General features: G+C 43.3%; 2 protein-coding genes across 12 annotated transcripts in view; one reads left to right on the top strand and one right to left on the bottom strand.

Moving 5' to 3' along the window:
* Positions 1-14,688, top strand: part of RASSF7 (Ras association domain family member 7) — a 113,215-nt gene that overhangs the window by 37,332 nt on the left and 61,195 nt on the right. For 6 of the 11 annotated variants that reach the window (XR_014568539.1, XM_083757267.1, XM_083757263.1 and 3 more), the window contains one exon: positions 13,239-13,302. The exons of 3 other annotated variants lie outside the window; for them this stretch is intronic. The gene's annotated coding sequence lies outside the window, so the exon portion shown is untranslated. Of the gene's footprint in view, positions 1-13,238; positions 13,303-13,324; positions 13,467-14,271; positions 14,397-14,688 lie in introns of those variants that run through there. 2 more of the 11 variants (XM_083757271.1, XM_083757272.1) reach the window with 2 other exon arrangements.
* The window catches only part of LMNTD2 (lamin tail domain containing 2), a 78,980-nt gene that overhangs the window by 52,415 nt on the left and 11,877 nt on the right, over positions 1-14,688 (bottom strand). Inside the window, exon 2 of the mRNA XM_083756821.1 lies at positions 7,872-7,971. The gene's annotated coding sequence lies outside the window, so the exon portion shown is untranslated. The remainder of the gene's footprint in view (positions 1-7,871; positions 7,972-14,688) is intronic.

Below are 14,688 nucleotides of genomic sequence, written 5' to 3'. Positions count from 1 at the left end.
AAACAATGCCTTTGCAAACAGGGAAAATTAAAAGTGCAGAAGTTATTCTGGAATGTAAAGATCAATTATTGTAGTTGGCTCCACACTCCTTGCTCTGAGCAACTGGTTGCTTGAATTTGCACCTCAGGGTGCAATCCTGTGTTACTCATTGTTACCTCAGTTTTGGGTGAGGTTAAGTTGTACACAAATAATTTGTTAGCCTGCATCTGTAGAAGTTGACATTTGAGATTATTTCCAAAGATGAGAGTAATGGAGTGCAGTCAGTATCTGTAGTACCAAACCTTCATTTTCAGCCAAGCATAGCAGAAGAATAGACAATCACCCTATGGAGAGTTATTGCTCAGCTCTCCTGTCTTAGCTTGTTGCTCATCACACTCAGAAATGTTGCCTACCTGCAACCCTTCCAATGAGTGTAATCAGCATAATAGCCTAGACTGGTTCCAGAGCTCCTTCTCTAGGTGGTTGGTTCACGGGCTGATGGTCAGGGATAATTAATTTACAATGTCATATAGATCAGGCTGTATTTTATTTATTCTCTTTGCCGCAGAAAAATACTATAATGTACATTTCCAGATGCTGAGGACAATTCTGGGTGTTGAGTACAACCATTCTGGAAGAAGTCCATTGCTGATAGCAGGGTTGGGTGTGTTTTATATATCAGTGACTTTAATCTTTTGTATACCTACTAACTTTAATCCAAGCTTTGACATGGGACCCACCATTAAGTTTACTCCTCTTATTTTCTCTCTCAGCCCTTTTCTGTTTCACCCTTCATGCAGCCTAGCCAGCCCTTTTTCACCAGCTGCTGATGTACATGTGTCCAAAAGCCACCATCTTAGATGACATTGCACACACAAATATAATGCATGACTTTCCTCCCTTGCCAGAAATCAGTATCAAAGCCTAGAAAAGAAATAGAAATTGGTGTGAAAAACATAGATGCATAAAACTTTGGTCAGATGGCAGCCCACTTCTGGGTCCTGACTTATGACCCAACAGCTGAAGGCTACTCAGTGTGCATAGGTTTTTTTACAGGATAAAAGTGTATAGGTCCCTGCCTTGAGGAACTTGCTATCTAAAATTCAATATGCAAAACAACAGTGGAAATTGAGGTACATGGAGGCAGAGGTAAACAAGGAAAGAATACATACCTAATTAGGGGCAGATTCACACCATAGGTTTAAAGCACAACACATATTTAAAGCATGTGACTCCCCGCACAAGAACTGTGGGAACTGTAGTTTGCCACACACAAAGCTACAGTTCCCAGAACTCTTAACAAGCTGCAGTTACCAGGATTCCCTGACAGAAATCATGTACATTGAATGTGCATAAATGTGTGGTGTGGATCTGCTGGAAGTTACATGCACTTGGACTTGGTTACAGCCCTCTACACTCACCCAGTCCCCGCCGTTAATGGGCAGGCGCTTGCATGCTGGGCGCATGGTTCACGGCCCCCCTGCCCCCCATGCTGTGCTTGTGGGTGAAGTGAGCTATTACCAGTGGAGAATCATGTGAAACAAAATAAGGTGGTACAACCACCTTTGCATACTTTTCTTTCCTTGTGATGTATGTAGTAAAATACTATTGATCAGTAATTAAACTTGATTTAATTCCGGTGGAATGAAGATCATTATCTGCAATCCTGCACTGCACTAGATTGTTTGGTTGGTATAAATTACTCCTACAAGTAATTACTGCAATAAGAGCAGAGGTAGTAGTAAATTTCCTCTCACAGAGTTTAATAGTGATATATGCTATTTATTATTTATGGGAGCGTAAATCTGTAGCAAGGTTGATTAGGGTGCAGTGATTTGAAAGATAAGGGTATAGTTGCTAATGATGAACTAGTGGATTGAAGACGACCTGGTTAATTGAACATTAGCAAAAAAGATGTACTGTACTGACATTATAACATATTTGAAAGCAACACTGAAGATCTGATGGAAGTATATGCAATTATGTCCACATTTAGAGCAAAGCAAGCATTGTTAAACCTTTAAGCGATGATTGGCCAATGCTTATCTTTGCCTCAAACTACAAGAGCTATGGACTTAATTCCACTGGGGAATTATTTCTCAATTCCATAGATGGTTTCTTCCAGTGCAATCCTGTTTGCCTTCAGCAAATAGATTTTTCAAGCTCGGAAATAGATATGAGAAGCCTGGAACTTCAGGACTGTAATCCTGTAATAGTAGTAGCAAATGAGCGCACAAAATGTAGCTACCAATTGTTTTAATTTTTCAAGGGCAGTTGGAAGGAGTACCAAGGGTCATCTAGTCCAACCCCCTGCAATGCTGGCATCTCAACCAAAGCATTAATGACAGATGGCCATCCAACCTCTGCTCAAAAACCTCCAATGAAGGGGAATCTACAGCCTTCCAAGCAAGTCCATTCCATTGGGGAACAGCTCTTACTGTCAGAAAGTTCTTCCTGATGTTTTGTCGGAAATGTAAAAGTGTTATTGAAAAATTCCTTACCTTCCACTTTTTCGTGCTTTCCCCCCTGCTCCTGTTTGCAGCCATTGTTCCAATAAACTTCTGGCACATTGGGTGAGGGAGAAAGGATGTCTCCATTGCTGTGACAACCAGGCCAATTCTCCTTTGCACTAACAGATTTGCCCAAATATGCATCCCAGTGGGAGTAAAGTGATTCAAGAGGAACTTCAGCATTTTTATATGCATTGAAATACATTATTTTTAACAAAATGCCTATTTGGGTATTTCAATGTGATGGGTGCATTCTTTATTCACTTTGATAGTTCTATACACTTTTCTCAACAGATGCAAAAAATGCCTAAATGTGCCTTTCTGTTTTAACTGAGGACCCGCGAAACTACCTGTACAACAGAAGGCAACCCCCCACCAAACCAAATTAAAGTTTTGATAATATAGGATTGTTGGCCTGAAGGTTTGACACTATGCATATTTACTCAGAAGTAAATTCAAACTGAGTGGAGATCAGTTGCTTCTTCACAACTGCATGGCATTTTGCTCCAGCTGTAATAGGAAATGCATCTTTTCTTCATGCTTTCATGGGTAATCATGCAGTGCCAACAGCAGAACAAGTCGTCTTCAAAACCATGTGGAAACTCCACCTTTTGCATCTGAAACCTCCATTTCTACTGTGCTTCAAGTCCCAGCAGGTTCCCTTGCCTTCTGCACTATGCTCAAGCATGCTTGAGAAGTTCTTCTGGAAAAACTTAGATTACCGTTCCCAGTGGCTTCCAGAAGAAATGAAAGTTCATGATAAATTAATTCCCAAATTCTTATTCTGAATCTAAAATCTGCTATCCTAGGAACGGGGAGCCAAATGTAGCTTTCCCGGTCTCTCTTGATGGCCCGCAGGACTCGTCCTCAGACCACACCCCTCACTGACTTGGCTTTGCACCATCCTTGAATGGTTCTGTCTGGCTGGAGTATGTCTTAAACTCTGTTAATGTCTGTCACTTGCATGGCTGGAGGGCACAGAGGGGTGGGTGGATGTGTAGGAACTAGCCTGAGGTATAAAGTTAAAATTTACATTTTATGTAAATATACTCACATATGCTTTTGGCCCCACCCAATGGCATATGGCCCCTGGAAGATTACCCAGAGATGAATATGGCCCTTGAACACAAAAAGGTTCTACACCCCTGTGTTGTCCTTTTGTAGAAGGGAAATTATAATAAGAACTAGTCTTCTGCTTCATCTTGTGATCAGGAGGAGTTAGGTGACAAAGATAGCAACCCCTCAAGCATTTATAGATTTTAATCAATGTTTCTTCTTTGCTGGAATGAGATTTCCGTGAGGCAGTGAAATCTTCATAACAGGCCAACAACTAAGCCCTCCTCTGTTGAGTATAATGGTTCCCCACCTAAAACAGCCCCCTGGATTGTGGTCATGTTGTTGTTTAGTCGTTTGTCCGACTCTTCGTGACCCCATGGACCAGAGCACGCCAGGCACTCCTGTCTTCCACTGCCTCCCACAGTTTGGTCAAACTCATGCTGGTAGCTTCAAGAACACTGTCCAACCATCTCATCCTCCGTCGTCCCCTTCTCCTTGTGCCCTCCATCTTTCCCAACATCAGGGTCTTTTCCAGGGAGTCTTCTCTTCTCATGAGGTGGCCAAAGTATTGGAGCCTCAGCTTCAGAATCTGTCCTTCCAGTGAGCACTCAGGGCTGATTTCCTTAAGAATGGATACGTTTGATCTTCTTGCAGTCCATGGGACTCCAGCAAGAGTCTCCTCCAGCACCATAATTCAAAAGCATCAATTCTTCGGCGATCAGCCTTCTGATCGTGGTCGTAGCCAACCTATTTCTTCTTCTTTTACTTTGTTTTGCTGATTATACATGCACAAAAGCTTTTGAAGATGTGACTAAAAGGAAGCAATGGCATCTTGTGCTTGTTCCTTCCCTTTTGATTGCTCATCCAAATGCAACAGGGAGACAAACACCAGCTCTTTGTGAGAATAACATTGTCCTATGCCCTGGGGTATCTATCATGAATGCTGTGTATTTATTACATCCTTTTTTTTCATATTATGCATTCAGCAAGGCTGGAAAATAATTGTCCCAAGCCACTCTACCTGTCAGACAGATGCTTAAGTTAATGATGGATTAAGCTGCTTTTGGATGGAAAATGCTGTTAAAATGGATTCTAAGCAGCTCCATTTCCTTATCCCTGCTTTACATTTTAAAAAAGGTAGATCCATGTTTAAAGACATGAATCTTCCATGGTCATGTGTAGTTTAGATTGGAGCTGGCAGGAAGCCACTGCCAGTCCTAGCTCCTTGACCTTGCTTCTGTCTGAGTGTTACATAGTTGTGCAAGCACATATTTATTAGGTTCACACCTAGGTGTATGTAGTTAATGAATGTTTCGTGTGTGTACTGAAAAAAATACAATGCATGTAGCATCTCTCAGAGTAGCAACAGCACATTGCTCCTTTTGGAAGTGTGTGAGAATAATTAAACCATTGCAGTTTCATCACAAGAGTTCAGGTCTGATGATCCCTCTAGAGCCCTTCTTCTCTTCCATTCATGAGGAAGTACATCTTCTGTGCCAGAAACATTTTCAGGGTGCCTACACTTTCATTAAGGATGAGGGTGGCGCTGTGGTGTAAACCACCAAGCATTGGGCTTGCTGATCAGAAGGTCAGCGGTTTGAATCCCCACGATGGAGTGAGGTCCCATTGCTCTGTCGCAGGTCCTGCCATCCTAGCAGTTCGAAAGCACATCAAAGTGCAAGTAGATAAATAGGTACCGCTCCAGCAGGAAGGTAAACGGCGTTTCCGTGCGCTGCACTGGTTCGCCAGAAGCGGCTTAGTCATGCTGGCCAAATGACCCGGAAAAACTGTCTGCGGACAAACGTCAGCTCCCTCGGCCAGTAAAGCGAGATCAGAGTAGCAGTAGTGGTAGTAGTAGTAGTGGAGGAGGAGGAAGAAGAAGAAGAAGAATTGTTGAAAGGACCAGCAAATCAGTCTTTTTGCAACTTACTGAGTCCTCTTACTGAAGTACTTGGAAGCAATAACTGGTCTCTGTATCAAGGCATCACCTGGTGCCGCCTTCTTCACTTTATCTGACCTTATGAATGTTACTTACAAGTAGGCAGATTCTGCACCGGACAAAGTTTTTGTCAAAACCAGATTTTTATTCTAATTAATTCTACACCAACTCCCGTATTTGATCCAAAGCTCAGCAAGATTCTGGAATTACTGTTCCAGGACCTGTAAAGGACTGCTAAGCATCAGTGAAGATGCACGGAGACTTCTGGCAACTGGTCAATGATATTACCAACATTGACATGCAGTGTTCTGGTGGGCTCTGCACACGTGCAGTGAGAGTGAAGATCATCCTAGGCCATGCAAAGCCTTCCTGAATGAGTGTGGTGCACAGCTCTGCAATCTCACCTCAGTCCTGTACTTCAGGCCTCTTTGCCAACACAACATTGCCACATCAGTAAAGAAGCTTCCTTGTACATATGCAGCACTTAGCATGACATGGATGTCTTTTGATAGAACAGTACTGGATTCTAGTAAGTGCCAGTTTGTTTGTTTTGCCACTACATCATGAATAGAACTGTTGTTTCACTGCCAGATTCTATCTGGAACAGAATTTGACAGCAACTCGACTGGCATGTTTGTCATCACTTTCTCTCATCTCTAGAGCTTGGTTGTTTTGAACATTTTTTATAATTCTTCATAATAATATCAGATTATGGGGTGTTGTACAACATACAACATATAAGACAAAAGACAAGAAAACAGCAAATAATTCTTCACAACTTCAAAACAAACTACAACATGTGCAAGATTGGTATGTGATCAGGCACTTCAGATATTTGGGTCCCAAGCCATTTAGGGCTTTAAAAGTAAGGAGGAGGAGTTAAGGAACAGAAGACTGAAAAAATAAATTTTATCACTCTCTATTGAAGATCTTCTCTTTAATCCTGTTTCACAGCTCCTAGGACATATACTGGTGCCCCTTAGTCCTGTCCCTGACATTGCTTCTGTCTTAGCAGAAATATTGTCCTTCTAGATTTTAGAAGGTTTTATTTATTGCTTGTAGCTGAGGTTTCATCCTTAATATGGATCTACAGTTTACAGAATTAGCCACTAGAGTGAATTCTAAAACTTAAGAATTTTTGATGAATTCTAAATTCTAAATATTTAGTTAGTTAAAACATTATAACATAGTAGGTATATTATCTCCTGTAGTTGCACATAAATTAGCCGTTTTTCTTCCAAGAATTCATAGCCACCAGTCATCAGGAATTGTTTTATTTTAAAGAAAAAAACAAAGTAGGCCTAGCATCTTCACCCTTGGATAATTTCTGCATATGCACCCGCCCCCCATGCCAGGTGGCCAGGTGGGTAAGTCATAAATTAAAATTTCCCAGTGTTTGGTGTCCTCAATTCAATGACAATAAATAAAGCAACATAAGAGTGCCTCTTATTAAACAATATTATAGTGCGATGACTGTTGCTTATTGCAGAACTCAAAAGCTTCATAGACAGAGTTGCAGAGAAGATTTATGTGTCCCAGCTTACTCCCCCAATTATGAAACTGAACAGGTTTGTTTCTACCCCAGCTCTTGCCTGCTCTGTTGGTGACCCTGCTGTCCTCCTTGGCTCTGCATGCAGAAACATCTGGATTCTGTCAGTAGGCACTTCAGAGAGACCTTGCTCGGCTAGGTATATCAATACAGCTCAAACTGAAGATGTGCAGTCTTGTGTTTAAACCAGACTAAATCAACTGTCAGTCAGACACATTTCCCAATGACGCTGATGGACATCCCTTTTTCACATCCCATCTGTGATCAATCTGATTATGGAAAAGTTATTTTACACCCTTAATGTGGATCTCTTCTCCTTGCTGGGTAGTGCTGCGCATGATTTTTTTGTGAACCAGTCAGTCATGCAATTTAATGTGCACAAATGGCTAACGTGTTGCCGGGACTCTTACTACCATCATCTGTGACTCTTGGCTATGCTTTAACAACAGCTGGAAAGTCTCCTTCCAGAGTTCCCTTCCAAAGGGCTTGTATACTCAGAAGAACAAAGTAATAGGCCTTACTCCCAGGTAAGCATGTAGGGTTCCACCCTAAATTACTACAGGCCAGAAAGTGGATGTAAGAAGCTGTTGGGGTAGAAGGCATATCTCTCAAAGAACAAGAAGATAAAATGTCATTAACAGAGGGTTAGAAATCAGATATGACTGAAATAACTACTATGTATCATCTGCTTGCTTATTATTAACAATCAGTAGCCTGCCTTGCAATGTAAGAATAACAACCCTTTGGCTTCTCCTCAAAATATCTTCACATTGTTCTCTGTCCGCACCCCAACAAGTGAGATCAGTATCATACTCATTTTATAGATAAGTAGACTGACCTCAGTCAAATAATGATCTCACTTAGTACAGTCTCCTGCATTTTTAATGGGAGATCTCCTTCCAGCATAGCTGCTTCATCTCGGAATGCTTGCACTCCATCTGAAAATAAAATTGGTGCAATTTTAAAAGAAGTTGCTGGAAATTAGAATTCATTGTTATATTTAAAATTCAAAACCATACATAGTTAATAATTGAGACCTTAGTTCTTCTCTTGTAATGTAAGAGGCTCAAATATCATCTAAGACATTAGGTCAACTCTGCTGTTTAGGATTTTGGTGTCAGTTTTCTGACAATAAAACTATCATTATAGGGTTGCCTCGCAGGGTTGCCATATTTTGAAGAGCGAAAAAGAGGACACATTTGCCGGTGCCTGGGGCGGGGGGGGAGGGGAGGGGGTGCAGGAGCAGGTACATTCTGCAGTGTCCCTTCAAAATATACAAAAACAAGGACTTGGTCCTTTCCTGCACCATGCAAAACTCACACATTATGTATATGTTTTGCACTTGGTTGTCTAGTACTGCGTATCCAACATATAAGGTAGCCCCCTCCCATACCTCCGGACATTTTGGCAAATTCAAAAAGTCCACTGGAACAGAAATGTTATAGAGGACATGTCCTGGAAAAAGAGGACATATGGCAACCCTACCTTAGGGCAATACCTAGCTCAGGTCTTGGACTTACCGCTATATAAGAGAGTATCTCAATAGGAGCTAGTGGTAGAACATGGCTGCTTGGTACAGGGCCACTCTGGGATATTCTGAATGGGGGGGTGGTGAAGAGGGCAGTAGCATACCTCTCTGCCCATCCCCTACCCCTAAGGGATGATATAATCTAGGTTAGGTGTCTTTGAAAGGCATAGGAAGGAGTTATGCCACAGTTTGGAGTCAGGGAGTATGGCAGAGTGTGGCAGAAAGGCAGGGATGGGGAAGATGGGTTTTAGGGGCTCATCTGGAGAGCAAAGATGGCAAGTGAATTGCTCCAATTCTCTCCCTGGAAAAACCCTGATGTTGGGAAAGATGGAGGGCACAAGGAGAAGGGGACAACAGAGGACGAAATGGTTGGATAGTGTTCTCGAACCTACCAGCATGAGTTTGACCAAACTGCGGGAGGCAATGGAAGACAGGAGTGCCTGGCGTGCTCTGGTCCATGGGGTCACGAAGTGTCGGACATGACTAAACGACTAAACAACAACAACAACAACAAAACTCAGTGCTAGCTCACATGCAGGCAAGGGAGTTGATCTGTGTATATAACTAAATGATCCAATGGACTAAACTGCAGCTCATGCTGCCATTTACCAGAACAGAGGAAACTTGTGCCTCTGTTTTAAAGTAAATGTGAATTGGCATTTTAGCTTTGGTGGTAATTAGTGTTGGGGTTGTACATGAAGGAGCCAATAAATATATTGCTGAGAGGGCCAGCGATGTAATGGCAAGGAGGGAGGCCACTCCTTGGCCACAGGCCTGTCCTGGCTGCTGCCATCAATAGGAAAATGTAGTTCATTTTAAAAATAAGTTGGCAAGAATACAATTGCTTATGAGCAGGTTGCTTCTTCCCATCTTGTGCTTGAAACAAGTATGAACTGAATGACTAGAAGGTATGCTAATGCTGCTAACTATAGGTCAATCATAGTAGATTTAAAAGTAAAAAGGTCTAGATTCTATTCTTTACCCTGTCTCAAATGTCTGGTTGACTTTAGGCAACTAATTCCCCCACCTCCCCTCCCACAGAAATAATAATAACCTTGTCCTTTCATGCAGCAATTTGAAAGAATGAATCAAACATAAACACAGGGTGTAGGCCATCATTTCAGAGACTATTAACTAGGTCTGTAAAACATGACATCACTGTAGCACCCAAAGCACAGACTAAAGCTAAAAGGGGCAGGGGGAGAGGAACAGTACAGTTACATTTAGAGCAGGGTGTTCTGAAGCCATCTTTTCTTATTTTATTATTTTCCTCAGTTCATCAGATATTGGTGTTTTTTTATCCTATGTGGACAGGCTGCTTGGACGAATGAAGCCAACCACCTGTCTCCTGGATCCTTGCCCATCCTGGCTTATAAAAGCTAGCCGGGAAGGACTGGGCGATGGACTTCGTGGGGTGGTGAATGCTTCCCTCCATGAGGGAGGCTTTTTCAGCGGGTCTAATTTCAGGCGGTTATTAAACCGCTTCTTAAAAAACCACCTTTAGATGCGGCCATGATGGCCAACTATCGCCCAGTCTCAAATCGTCCATTCTTGGGCAAGGTGATTGAGCGAGTGGTTGCTGAACAACTCCAGGCACGCCTGGAAGAAGCGGACCATTTGGATCCCTTCCAGTCGGGATTCAGGCCTCATCATGGGACTGAAACTGCCTTGGTCGCACTGGTTGATGATCTCCGGCGGGCTAGGGACAAAGGTGAGAGCTGTTTCCTAGTTCTGCTGGATCTCTCAGCGACGTTTGATTCCACCGACCATAACATCCTTCTGGACCGTCTTGAGGGGCTGGGAGCTGGGGGCACTGTCATACAGTGGTTCCGCTCCTTCCTCCTGGGCCGTGTTCAGAAAGTGGTGGTGGGGGATGAGTGTTCAGACGCCTGGGCTCTCATTTGTGGGGTGCCTCAGGGTTCTGTCCTCTCCCCCATACTTTTCAACATTTACATGCAGCCACTGGGAGAGATCATCAGGAGGTTTGGGCTGGGTGTTCATCAGTATGCAGATGATACCCAGCTCTACCTCTCTTTTAAATCAGAACCAGTGAAGGCGGCGAAGGTCCTGTGTGAATGTCTGGAGGCGGTTGGAGGATGGATGGCAGCTAACAGATTGAGGTTGGATCCTGACAAGACAGAAGTACTGTTTTTGGGGGACAGGAGGCGGGCAGGTGTGAAGGATTCCTTGGTCCTGAATGGGTAACTGTGCCCCTGAAGGACCAGATGCGCAGCCTGGGAGTCATTTTGGACTCACAGCTGTCCATGGAAGCACAGGTCAAATCTGTGTCCAGGGCAGCTGTTTACCAGCTCCATCTGGTACGTAGGCTGAGACCCTATCTGCCTGCGGACTGTCTCACTAGAGTGGTGCATGCTCTGGTTATCTCCCACTTGGACTACTGCAATGCGCTCTACGTGGGGCTACCTTTGAAGGTGACTCGGAAACTACAACTAATCCAGAATGCGGCAGCTAGACTGGTGACTGGGGGCGGCCGCCAAGACCATATAACACCAGTCTTGAAAGACCTACCGGTACATTGGCTCCCAGTACGTTTCCGAGCACAATTCAAAGTGTTGGTGCTGACCTTTAAAGCCCTAAACGGCCTCGGTCCAGTATACCTGAAGGAGCGTCTCCACCCCCATCGTTCTGCCCGGACGCTGAGGTCCAGCGCTGAGGGCCTTCTGGCAGTTCCCTCATTGTGAGAAGCAAAGCTACAGGGAACCAGGCAGAGGGCCTTCTCGGTAGTGGCGCCCGCCCTGTGGAACGCCCTCCCATGAGATGTCAAAGCGATAAACAACTACCTGACATTCAGAAGACATCTTAAGGCAGCCCTGTTCAGGGAAGTTTTTAACGTGTGATATTTTAGTGTATTTTTGGTTTCTATGGAAGCCGCCCAGAGTGGCTGGGGAGGCCCAGCCAGATGGGCGGGGTATAAATAATAAATTCTTCTTCTTCTTCTTCTTCTTCTTCTTCTTCTTCTTCTTCTTCTTACTACTACTATTCCTGGAATTAATTTTATTTCTTTGGAACTTGGTTGTTTGCTGTTGTTTTAATGTTGCAAAAAGTATTGATGCTTCTCATAAGTGTATTTTTAAATTACTGGAACCATTTGGTTGTTTACATAAACATTCACAATACACAGTTTCATAACTATTACATTCAGTGTCAAGAAAAACAAATAGGACCAGCAAATCAAGAAATACCGAAGAGAGAATCCCAAAAGCAGTTTGTAAAAGTCTAGCCATTGCATGGCATCTAAGTATCAGGAGAGAGAAGGTAAACCTTCCTTAGGTGGGTATGTCCCAGGTAAACTTCCTGACAGAGGAGGAACCTGGAGCAGGGCATGTGAGGGATGTCATTAAATGGTAAATGCCATTCCTTAGTCATCTTCCAGATTGGTTCTCTCTAATATTTAAAATATTTTTATACTGTACTTCAATTACACTCCCAGGGCAGTTTACATAAGGACTTTTAAAAAAATGTAAACAAACAAAAATAAGCTAAAAGCTGCAACATTAGAGAAGCAGCATAAAACAACTAGTAGGATTAAAACTTCATCTAAAACATCCTGGAAAATAAAAAAGATCTGTGCCTGACACCAAAATAAAGTAGGGCACCAGCAAACCTCTCTGGGGTCAGTGTTCAACAATGCTCTATGTACTTCTAAATGCAGGTGCCCAATTGTTGTTAGGCAGAGGCAGCATAAAATATTGTGCCAGTTTTGAAACTACTTTATTGGCTACCAGATCTGAATTTCACCCCCCCCCAAACTTTACAATCAGTCAGGTATGATTTCTTTATTTCAGTATTAGATTGCCATTAACTAAGATCAGAGCTATTCTGTGGTGGCCCTGGATTTAGAGAATGCCTTCCCTGGGTAGGTAGGTCATTTTACATCCTCCTTCTGTTTTCAGAGACAGGTAAAAAAACTTTGTGTGTTCTTTCATGCTTTAAGGGAGCTAAGATCTTAGATAGCTGACTTTTTAAGATTCCGTTTTAGTTTCTACAACTCTTTCAACAATGTGCTTTATTATATTAAAACGTTATATGCAAACCATTTTGAAAAGACTTTTGATGATAGACGCTATTTAGAAACTCAGGAACGAATTCAAAATTGTGTGGTGTTGAATTTTCCATATCACGATGCCCAATGGAACTACCCCTTCCACCCCCCCCCCTGTTTTGTTATGGAGGATTCCACCCTCATCCAATTTTTGAAGCACAAGGGCACATAGGAAGGTGAGGATGGAAAAGCACTGTTGCATAAGCGGAAGTCTCTGTGCACTGCTTTCACTGATGGGCCTCATTAGATGAATCCTGTTGTAAATAATTACAACCTGCTTAAAAAGGTGGAGTCTGGGAATTCTGTTGCCAAGATTAAGCACATACTGCATGTTTGAAACTAACTTTGGTATTTGGTAACAAAGAATACCTTTTTGTTATCCCAGTGGTGCCATGGACCCCCTGGGTGGGCTACACGTACCACCAGTTGGGAACCACTGTTCCCAATACAACATGGCAGGTGGCTTTCCAGCTGTTGCAACCGACTCATAGGCTCATGGCTGAGAAGGATAAAACAGACATCCACACTAGAAGAGCTAAGACAAGTATCCTCCAGTAGTTTTCCAAGAGTTACAACAACCCAGAAAGCTAAGTCAGTATTATTCTTAATTGCAGGTGGAGTTGGACTGAATATGAGAAAGAGGCTTGACTAAATCTACTTAATGAGCTCATAGCAAAGGTGAGATGGGCCTTCAAGATTTCCTGGTTCACTGCTGTGTACTTGCCCATTAATGCTACAGAAGCTTTAAGGACTGGAATACTACTAACTAGCACAAGACATGGGCAGCAAATAATGTTGGATGCATGGACATAGCCAGGGGGGCAGCTGCCCCCCTAGATCAAGTAAAACAACAGAAATACTTAACTGACCAATCACATCAGTTCTGCCCCCCCCCAACAAAAGTCCTGGTCCCCCCTAACAAAAATCCTGGCTACGCCCATGGTTGGATGGTATAATACTCTCTCTTTACCTTTGGGTTCCAGGGATAGAGTACTTTTTTATTTTTCCTATCTCAGGTCAGCACTCAGTAGAGACAGAAAGTTTTATAAGCAGTTGTTGTTGTTGTTGTTGTTGTTGTTGTTGTTGTTGTTGTTGTTGTTGTTATTTAGGCCCAGCCCATGGGACTAAACCACACTAGGCAAGTATGAGAGGCCTGTTCTATTAAAAGCCCCTTAAGAAGGATTCAGTATACTGTACCACAACAGATGGGTGGCGCTGTAGGTTAAACCACAGAGCCTAGGACTTGCCTAGGACTTGCTCGGTCCCTGCTCCTGCCAACCTAGCAGTTCGAAAGCACGCCAAAGTGCAAGTAGATAAATAGGTACCGCTCCGGCGGGAAGGTAAACACCATTTCCATGCGCTGCTCTGGTTCGCCAGAAGTGGCTTAGTCATGCTGGCCACATGACCCAGAAGCTGTACGCCGGCTCCCTCGGCCAATAAAGCGAGATGAGCGCTGCAACCCCAGAGTCGTGCGCGACTGGACCTAATGGTCAGGGGTCCCTTTACCTTTTTACCTTTACCACAACACAGCATGCTTTTGTAAAATGTTTTGTGGCGCAGTACAGCTTCAAAACAGGCAGCATTTCTCATGGCTCACTTCTGGGATACACACCCAGGATCTGAATTATCAACTCTATCCTTATGCAAGACTTGGTACTAGAACTTGAGAGCAGAGAAGCGTTTTGAGAATCAGGGAAGGTATCTAAGCAAGTGCCAAGACAGGCTTGTGCTGTGCTGTGCTGAAGTGGCTTCTTCATGTTTGGAGAAGAGAGGTCAGTGCTAGATAAACAGTAACGCTGTTCCAGTAGCCCTAGTCCTCCCATAACACTGTCACTAGGGAGGGAAGAAAAACTCTGAACAGCTGCAGCTTTATGCTTTTGAACCTAGCTGTACAAGAGAGGGTCAGTGGGTCACTGTTGTCAGTGCCCCTGGGAAGGAGGAAGCTTCTCCTGGAGAGTCTTTTAAAAACGTTAACTAAATTAGTGTGACTGCATTGCTAACTGCTTAAAAGATCCAGATGGCTAAGGTCATCAGCTTCCTTGCAGGCAGACACACTGAAGCTGT

The sequence above is a fragment of the Podarcis gaigeae genome, assembly GCF_964106915.1.
Source record: "Podarcis gaigeae genome assembly, chromosome: 1".
NCBI lineage: Eukaryota > Metazoa > Chordata > Lepidosauria > Squamata > Lacertidae > Podarcis > Podarcis gaigeae.
Note: the sequence above shows the minus strand (reverse complement) of the source record. Positions and strands in the feature narration are given on the sequence as shown.